The sequence below is a fragment of the Neophocaena asiaeorientalis genome, unplaced genomic scaffold (assembly GCF_003031525.2).
Source record: "Neophocaena asiaeorientalis asiaeorientalis breed wild unplaced genomic scaffold, Neophocaena_asiaeorientalis_V1.1 scaffold188, whole genome shotgun sequence".
Taxonomy (NCBI): Eukaryota; Metazoa; Chordata; class Mammalia; order Artiodactyla; family Phocoenidae; genus Neophocaena; species Neophocaena asiaeorientalis.
In genome coordinates, this window is record NW_020174156.1 from 4,848,224 (window position 1) to 4,858,154 (window position 9,931).

Sequence of the window (9,931 nt, forward strand, 5' to 3'; positions counted from 1 at the left end):
AAGGAAATCTGAAAAATTCACAAATACATGGAAATTAAACAACACATTCCTGAACAACCAATGGATTAAAGAAGAAATCAAATGAGAAATTTAAAAAAATCATGAGACAAACAAAATAGAAACACAATGTATCAAAACTTATGGGATGCAACAAAAGCAGTTCTAAGAGGAACGTTTATAGCTATTAATGCCTACATTAAGAACAAAAGAAAGATCTCAAATGAACAACTGAACAGTACACCTCATGGAACTAGAAAAAGAGGAGAACAAACTAAGCCTAAATTTAGCAGAAGGAAATAATAAACATTAGAGCAGAAATAAATGAAATAGAGAATAGGAAAGCAATGGAAAAGATGAACAAAACTAACAGCTGATTCTTTGAAAAGATTAACAAAATGGACAAACCTTTAACTAGACTACATACTAACAATGAACTACCTGAAAAAAATAAAGAAAGAAAACAATCCCATTTACAATAGCATCAAAAATAATAAACTACTTAGGAATAAATTTAACCAATTTGAAAGATCTGTACACTGAAAACGCTAAGGCATTTATTAAAGGAATTGAAGAAGACACAAATAAATGGAAAGATACTCCATGTTCATGGATCAGAAGAATTAATACTGTTAAATGTCTATTCTGCCCAAAGCTATCTATAGATTCGATGCAATCCCTATCAAAATTCCAATGGCATTTTTTTTTACAGAAATAGAAAAAAAATTCCTAAAATTTGTATGGAACCACAAAAGAATAGCCAAAGCAATCTTCAGAGAGAAGAACAAAGCTGGAGGCATTACACTTCCTTATTTCAAAGTATATTACAAAGCTATAGAAATCAATACAGTATGGTACCAGCATAAAAACAGACACATAGTTTCCTAATCTGTAGTATGAGGAAAGCAAAATCACCTATGGACTTGCTCTGAATACTAAATAAAGATTTTTTAGTACCTAGTATAAACAAACAAAAAACAGACACACAGACCAAGGGAACATAATTGAGAGCCCAGAAAAAAACCAATGCATTTATAGCCAACCTATATTTGACCAGGTAGTGAAGAATACTCACTAGGGAAGAGATAGTCTCTTCACTAAATGGTGTTGGGAAAACTGGATATTTACATTCAAAAGGATGAAACTGGACCCCTATCTTACAACAGTTGGACAAACTACCTCAAAATGGATTGAAACTTAAATGTAAGGCCTAAAGTCATTAAACTCCTAGAAGAAAACAGGGAAAGCTCCTTGATATTGATCTTGGCAATGATTTTTTTAGCTCTGACACCAAAAGCACAATCAAGAAAAGCTTAAATAAACAAGTGGGACTACATCAAACTAAAACGCTTCTGTGCAGCAAAAGAAATGATCAACAAAGTGAAAAGGCAATCTATGGAATGGGAGAAAATATGTGCAAACTATCTATCTAAAAAGGGGTTAATATCCAAAATATATAAGGAACTCCTACATCTCATGGCAAGAAACAAATAATCTAATTTTAAATGGGCAAAGGACCTGAATAGGTATTTTTCCAAATAAGATACACAGATGGCTAACAGGTACATGAAAACGTGCTCAACATCACTAATCACTAGGGAAATGTAAATCAAAACTACAATGAGATATCACCTCATATCTGTTAGAATGGTTATTATCAAAAAGATAAGAGATAACAAGCGCTGGCCAGGATGTGGAGAAAAGTTGGTGGGAATGTAAACTGCTACAACCATTCTGGATAATAGTATGGAGGGTCCTCAAAAAAATTAAAAATAAAACTACCATATGATCCAGCAATTCCACTTCTAGGTATATATCCAAAAGAAGTAAAATCACTATCTTGAAGATATCTGCACCTCTATGTTTACTGCAGCATTATTTGCAATAGTCAAGACATGGAAACAACTTAAATGTCCATCCATGGATAAATGGATAAAGAAATTGTGATAAATATAAATATATATATATTTATATTTGTGATATATATATGCATATATTTCAGTCATTAAAAAAGAAAGAAATCCTGCAATTTGCAATAACATGGATGAATTTTGAGTGTGTTATGCTAAATGAAATTAAGTCAGAGAAATACAAATACTGTATGATCTCACTTATACGTGGAATTTAAAAAAAAATGAACTCACAGAAACAGAGAATAGATTGATGGTTTCCAGGAGCCAGTGGGGAATTGGTAAGGGAAATGGGTGAAGGTGGTCAAAGGGTACAAACTACTATTTATAAGATGAATAAATCTGGGGATCTAATGTACAGCATGGTGACTATAGTTAACAATATGTGTTAACTAACCTTATTGTGGTAATCATTTTGTGATATATGTGTATGTCAAATCACCACATTGTACACCTTAAGCTTACACAATGTTATATGTCAATTATATCTCAATAAAGCTGAAATAAATAAATAAAAGCTTTTTAAAGTGGATCAAGAGCTTTGGCAGAAAATAAAAATAATTTTGAAATTACACTCTCCATAGAAATTTGGTAAGAAATGTTGCTCACTATAAAAAATGTTAGTAAAAGCTTACAAAGAAATCATATAGATATCAATTTTGGCTATTTTACTTTTTCTTTCATTTTCAACCTACCTATGCCATTGAATTTGAAGTTTCTTGTAAGCAGCTATTATTGGGTCAAATATTTTTTAATCAACACTGCCAAACTCCAACACTGCCAACATACAACTTTTAATGATGTATTTAGACCACTTACATTTAAAGTAAGTATTGATAAGTTAGGGCTTAAGTAGGTCATTTTGTTATTTGTTTTCTGTTTGTTTCCTCTGTTTATCATTCCTATGCTTCTCTTTTCTTACCTTCCTGTGGATTTTTGGACACTTAGGATTCCATTTTTATTTATTTGAAGTGTTTTTTAGTACATTGCATTGTATAGTTTCTCTAGTATTTGCTCTACTTATTAGAATACACGTATGCAATTTACCATAGCCTACTGGTATGAATGTTTTACCACTTCAAGGCAAATGTAGAAGCCTAACTTTACTTAGGTCCCTTTACCCCCTCCACTTTTTAAGCACAATAATCTCATGCATTTCCTCTATATACAATAAGCACATTATATAATGTTATAATTTTTGCTTCAACAATCAAATATGATTTAAGAAACTCAGGAGGGCTTCCCTGGTGGCACAGTGGTTGGGAATCCACCTGCCAATGCAGGGGACACAGGTTCGAGTCCTGGTCTGGGAGGATCCCATATGCCACGCAGCAACTAAGCCCGTGTGCCACAACTACTAAAGCCTGCGCGCCTAGAGCCCGTGCTCTGCAACAAGGGAAGCCACCGCAATGAGAGACCCGCGCACCGCAACGAAGAGTCACCCCCGCTGGCCACAACTAGAGAAAACCCGTGTGCAGCAACGAAGACCCAAGGAAGCCAAAAATAAATTAAATAAAATAAATTTACATAAAAAAAGAAGCTCAGGAAAAGGCTAAAACATACACACAAAGCTTGTGCATATGTGACTTCATATTTGCACTGGTGTATTTTAAGCATAAATTTCTAGAAGTGGGATTTATCAATTGAATGGTAAATTTACTTGTAATTTTGCTAATATTGTCAAAATCTTCCTCAGGGGTTATACCATTTTGCATTCATGAAATCGCTGGTTTCCCTGCAACTTCTCCAAGAGTTTGTTGCCAAATTTTGGGATTTACTCCAATCAGATAGTTAGAAATTATAGCTCAGGGCTGCATGGCGTGTGGAAGCTTAGTTCCCTGACCAAAGATCGAACATGCACCCCTTGCAGTGGAAGCATGGAGTCTTAACCACTGGAGTGCCAGGGAAGTCCCAGGGTAGTTTTAATTTGTATTTATATTAATAAGAATTAATTTGAGTATTTTTTCATATGTTTAAGGGCCACTTCTATTTCTTTCTCTGTGAAGTGTTTTGTCTCCATTTTTAAAAAGAAGCTTTCCTCATATTCCCTCACAACTACCTCTGCCTACATCTCATTGGCTAGACCTGTGTCTTAATACCACCTCTATCTTCAAGGGAGGCTGGAAAACACAGTTTTTAAGTTGGAAACATTTCAGTCTCAAGTAAGGATTTTGTTCATAAGGAAGAAGGTAAGATATATAGAGATAGAGAACTGGAAGTCTCAGTCTCAATGATTTTGATTTTAACCTTTAATTTTCAGAGGTCCTTGCAGAAATAAAAATGAAACAGCCAAAGAAGCAAGAAGTGTTATAAGCTTGGAAAGTGTGACTGAATTATTTAGTTGTACTCAATAATGTTTTGTTTCTCCTCAGAAAATGAGACCTCTGAATCTGTTTAATATTAACAGAGCCAAATAACTTATCAAAAACAGAGTAATTTCTCTCCCCCACCCCAGAAGCCTGGCTATTTTGTTTTGTACTTCTGCCTTCTTTTTGTAAGCTAGCAAAGACTAAGAGAAGCAAAATTCCTTAAAGTGCAAATCTTTAGAGTTCTGTTTGTACTAACATTTAAAACATTGAAAGTAAAAAAATGTAAATTCATCTTCCACAATCAATGACATGAAAAAAGTGGGAAGGGGGTTTTTCCAGCTTAATTGCAACTAAAGAAACATAACAAGTAGGTTTGACTATAGACCTTGCTTGGATCTTGTTTTTAAACAAACCAACTGAAAAAAGGACATGTGTAAGACAGAGAAATTTGTGTCTTTGATAATATTAAGGAATTAATGTTCTTTTTGTTAGGTGTGAAAATTATGTGTGTTTATGTAAGAAAATATCCATATTTTATAGAGAATTGAGTAAGAGTGAAATGACCTGGGATTTTCTCAAAATGCTTGAAAAAGAGAAATAAGAAGAAAAGGAAGGAGGGAGGGAAGGAGGGAGGGAAGGCGGGAGAGCAAAAGGAAAAAAACAAAAGGCAAGTATGGTTTGGTAATTATTGAAAATGGGATGATGGGTATATGAGGGTACATTTATTATTCTCTCTATTCTTATATACATTTGGAAAGTTTTATAAAAGTCATGAAAATATCCAAAATGCAGGTTAAAAATGAAAACAATAAATTTAGTGAGATTATTGTCCAAGTAAACTACCCTTTGAATATGCCAAACCTCATCATTTTCATGAGTAAATCAATGATACATAATCCATTTAAAAATTCTTAAAGGGATTTTACACCTGTGAAGGGCAATAAAATCATGACCTACATTCTTTTTGATGTTCCTCCTCAAATCTTTTTTCTTTTCTTAATGGCTTCAAAGTACCTGAAAATCTTGTAGCTTTTTAAGGGTAACTAAGCTAAGCTTGTTATTTTGTTTTGTTTTGTTTTGATATTTATTTATTTGGCTGCACTGGGCCTTCGTTGCAGCATGCGGGATCTTTGGTTGAAGCATGCGGGATCTTTTAGTTGCGGCATGTGGGATCTAGTTCCCTAACCACGGATCGAACCCATGCCCCCTGCACTGGGAGCTCAGAGTCTTAACCACCGGACAACCAGGGAAGTCCCAAGCTAAGCCTGTTCTGATGTTACCCTTCCCCTTAAGACTCCGTATCAATTTTCCTATTTCAAAACAGATTTAATATTTCAAAACATATTTGGGGGGAAAACTGAATATGAGAGGAATGCCTACTAAGTAAATCTTTGCCATTAAACATACTTTGAACACACAAAACGGACTAAACGTTGTACAAATATTTACACTGTGGTAAGGATTTCATGCATCCTTTCATTTTGTGCTTCATTCATACAATAAATATTAGGTGGTCACTCTGTCAGCACTGTGCTAGGTAAGCTTTGGGGATTAGCAGTCAGCAAGACAGACTGATTTCTTACCTTCTCAAAGCAGACGGTCTACTTGGGAGACCCCAAGAGTTTCCATCCACTGCCTCCAGGAGGTGGTGTTTCACTGTGATTAGTGATCATCATAAATAATTATGTCTTTCCGGGTTTTGACTGCCAACAGGAAAAGCAATGCTACTCAGTTTAGACTAGTCAAAGTTCAGAACAGGTAAACTCTAGATTTTTCTGATCATCAAAAGCAGCTCCCATTGTTACCATTTACTACGGGGCACCAGTTGGTGTAAGACATGAGAACTGCTACATGAAAATACTCCAAGAAAATTACAGTTCTAAGAGATTTACATAGATTTTCAGTGTGGCCTGATAAGACTGCTATACAAGTAACTAAAAACATATTTTTGTATTGTCCCCTCCATAGTGGCTACCACAGTTATCTTGCAACTAGTAAGCTTTAATAAATGCTCGTTAAATGAATAAATAATTGAATTCAAAATCCAAAGACACACTAATGGAATATAGATTTTAATAGACTCTGTTCTTTAGCCTCACACCCCAGATGAAGGAATGTATAAATTTAGCCTTTGTCTCAGTCAGTGATGGAAAGTGATTTTTTTTAATCATAGTGGGGTTTTTTTTAATGTTTCATTTATTTATTTATTTATTTATTTTATTTTGGCTGGGCCGAGTGGCACGTGAGATGGTTCCCCCAACCTGGTCCTCCGCAGGTGAAAGCACCGAATCCTAACCACTAGGCCACCAGGGGAACTCCCAGAAAGTGATTCTTCAATAACAAACAATCCCCAAAGCTTATCAATTTAACACAACAAAAGTGTTTCTTGCTCATGTCATGTCTGCTTTGTGTCCTGATAGCTCTCCAGACACAGGAAGGGAGGGCTAGAGAAGCAAGCACCGTAATGAATTGCCTCCACCTAAGAGTGACACATAGCACTTCTACTGACATTTCAATGACCAAAGCAAGTCATGTGGCTCTACCCAACTTTAAACAGGACAGGGAGTAAAATCACCTGTATGGCTGAGAGTAGAGAGCACCAGAAATTCGATACTGTTGAACAGTAGTAATGCCTACCACGGACCTAACCAGTTAATGAGTTTTCTTCCTAGGGATATCAAACATATGTATTTACTTCCTAGGGATATCAAACATATGTATTTACTTCCTAGGGATATCAAACATATGTATTTACTTCCTAGGGATATCAAACATATGTATTTACTTCCTAGGGATATCAAATATACCTATTTACTTCCTAGGGATATCAAATATACCTATTTACTTCCTAGGGATATCAAATATACCTATTTACTTCCTAGGGATATCAAATATACCTATTTAATTCCTAGGGATATCAAATATACCTATTTACTTCTTTTCATCATCTATTAACCTCAGTTTCCCTTGACATGGTTTAGCCTTCAGATCCTCATAGGTATGAGTGTCTGAGTTCAAATTTATCAAATGGATACAACACTTGACCTTCCTTCCCAGATGCTATAAATAAAGTCAATACTCTAGAAAATGAAAAGTACCACACAAACACTGTAGAAGGTATAATTAATATTCTAATAAAGAAGTCTAGTCTGATTTTATGTATCCATTCATTGATTCATTCAGTTTAAGAAGCAATAAAGACTAATAGTAACTGAAAATTGAGCACTGAGTGAAAAATTTTTATAGCCAAGAAGAGAACTTGACCTAGTACAGAGTCTAGGTAGACTCCCAGAGATGAGGTTCAGAGAAGAAGAAATGGAGTAAGACTTTTAAAGCCAAAAGACTATCTCTGTCCTATTTTAAGGAAGCAAAGTGAGTGGACTGACTGGCTGGCTAGATCTGGGCTTGCTGGTTTTGAAAGCACTGGGCTGGCTGCTTGGAAGACCTCTGCCGTGTAGGTGGCTCAGAATTACGGAGTCCAGTTTTCTCTGTTGGGAATGTGAGGTCCCTGATGCAAGACTATGGCATGCCATTGCCTCATGAGTCAGGACTATGGCGCCCAGTTAGGTCTACACTAGTGTCATCAGGCTAGGTAACCTGGATAGAGTTTATCAATTCATTCAATAAGCTGAATCCCTAGACTCTTTACCTGCCCCATCCTCCTTAGACCAAGCTAGGCACCTGTCATTAGCTCCCATACACTCTTTACTTACCTTATATATGTTTAGTCATTACATTCCAATGCTGTTTCATTGCCTATCTTCTCTACTATTAGGACCAGCATGGCAAGGAACATGTCCATCTTGCTCATACTGTATCCCTAGTACCTAATACAGTGCTGGACATAAGATATGCAATGACTATTTTATTGAGGCTCTATGCCTGTGTTAAGCAGGGAGATGGAACAGACTGGAATATAATAAAACTAGAATTCAAAGTCTGTGGACAGACAATATGATAAACAGGGGTGGTGCCAAATTTTGTGAGAACAGAAGCTTATGCCAACTGAAGGCACCAATTTAAGAAAAATAACAAAATTATAAATGCAGAATTAAGTACCTCATCCTAGAAGATGTTCATGCACTTGCGGGGACTTGAAGCTTAAAGCTTCGTTATCTCCACAGTAAATGCATCTTTGATGTTAAGTGGACTGAAGCACCAAATGCTATAAAATCTCTGAAGAGTGATCAGAGATCTCTGCTAGGGAAAATCAAAGACTTCACAGAAGAGATAAACTGTGACCTTGATCTTACGGACAGAAGCAAAGGAAAGGAATTGCAGGTGGAAGAAACACACCAAAACACACAGATGAGAAAGAGCTGGAGCCTATCTGTGGAATAGTGAGAAGCACTGTAGTATTTACTCAATGCCAGGTTGGGTGGCGAAAGCCTTAGGCTAGTGGTTCTCAAAGTGTGATCCTGGGAGCAGCATCAGCATCACCTGATGCTTAACAAGCCAATAAAGAAATAACACACTCCAAACCAAAGATAGATTAACTACACTACCGTTCCAGGCTGACGGGAGGTGTAAGAAATAAAGCCCAAATTTAGTTGAGGTGTACCTTTTCTATAAGTTGGTTCTCAGTAGAGTTGTCTTAGTCAACAGAGAGCTGATGTCCAGCTGCCAGCGCAAATCAAAAGTTCCTCGCTGCCAGGGCACAACGCTAGTGGAATGAAGGCGCCGGCGCTGGCGGGCAAAATGATCTCCTTTCCAGGACCGCTGCATGGTTTCACCACTGCTGGCAAAGAGAAGCCTTCAAAATGGTTCCATAACACCCCCTAGTGGCTTCCACCGTATCAGATCAAGAAACAGCCCAACTACCCAAGAGGAGGGAACGAAACATACTGTCCTTTACAAATTCCACAAACCTGTGTCAATTCCCTATTCCGTGCCATAACTTACTACATTAGGATTAAACGGTGCCTCTAAATCTCTTCATACTTTATTCAGGCCATGCCAGCATTCATAAATATTCGTTTATTTGGGCTTAACACACACATAAAAGTTATGAAATCGTAAAAATCGAGACACACACTAGTGTCTCTTTCAAATATGACTTTTATCTCCTGGGAGATAGTTGAAGGGGTCAGAGTAAAGTCTATGATAACTATCTGGTGGTTGGTTGGTTAGTATGTGGTAAGCAAGAAAAGCACAGTAGATGTATGGATAAAAAGGCACAGATTGCAGTCCTGACTATTAGAGTGACCTTGGGCACATGACACCCCATATGGGCTTCATCATCCATTTAACAATTATTTGAACCGGGTGCTGAGGCTACAAATGAATAAAACCTAGTCTCTAGACCCTCACAAGCTCACTTTACTAGTTTGTAAATTGGGACTAACAACCTTAACTCTTTGTCAAAAAGATAAAACATGTGACCACACCCTGTTCACAAATTTATTTACGCTTACTTAATTTAATCCTCTCTACCTCTGCTCCTAGAAACTCAAGGTCGGAAAAGGAGTTAAATCATCTAATCCAATCCGCTATAATTTCACACTCATTCCACCAAGATTTTTTGAGTCAGGGAATCCGGCTAAAGACTAACAATGATTCACGACCTTTTAAGAGCTAACCCTCCTGCCCTGTGGACAGCTGCCCTTTTCGTCCCCAATAGGCTGCGGCCCCTCTTTGGGGTTTGAAACGTCACATGCCTTACCCACCCCGAGCAAGACCATTCTCGCACAACCCAGGAGGAGCTTAGTGGGAAAA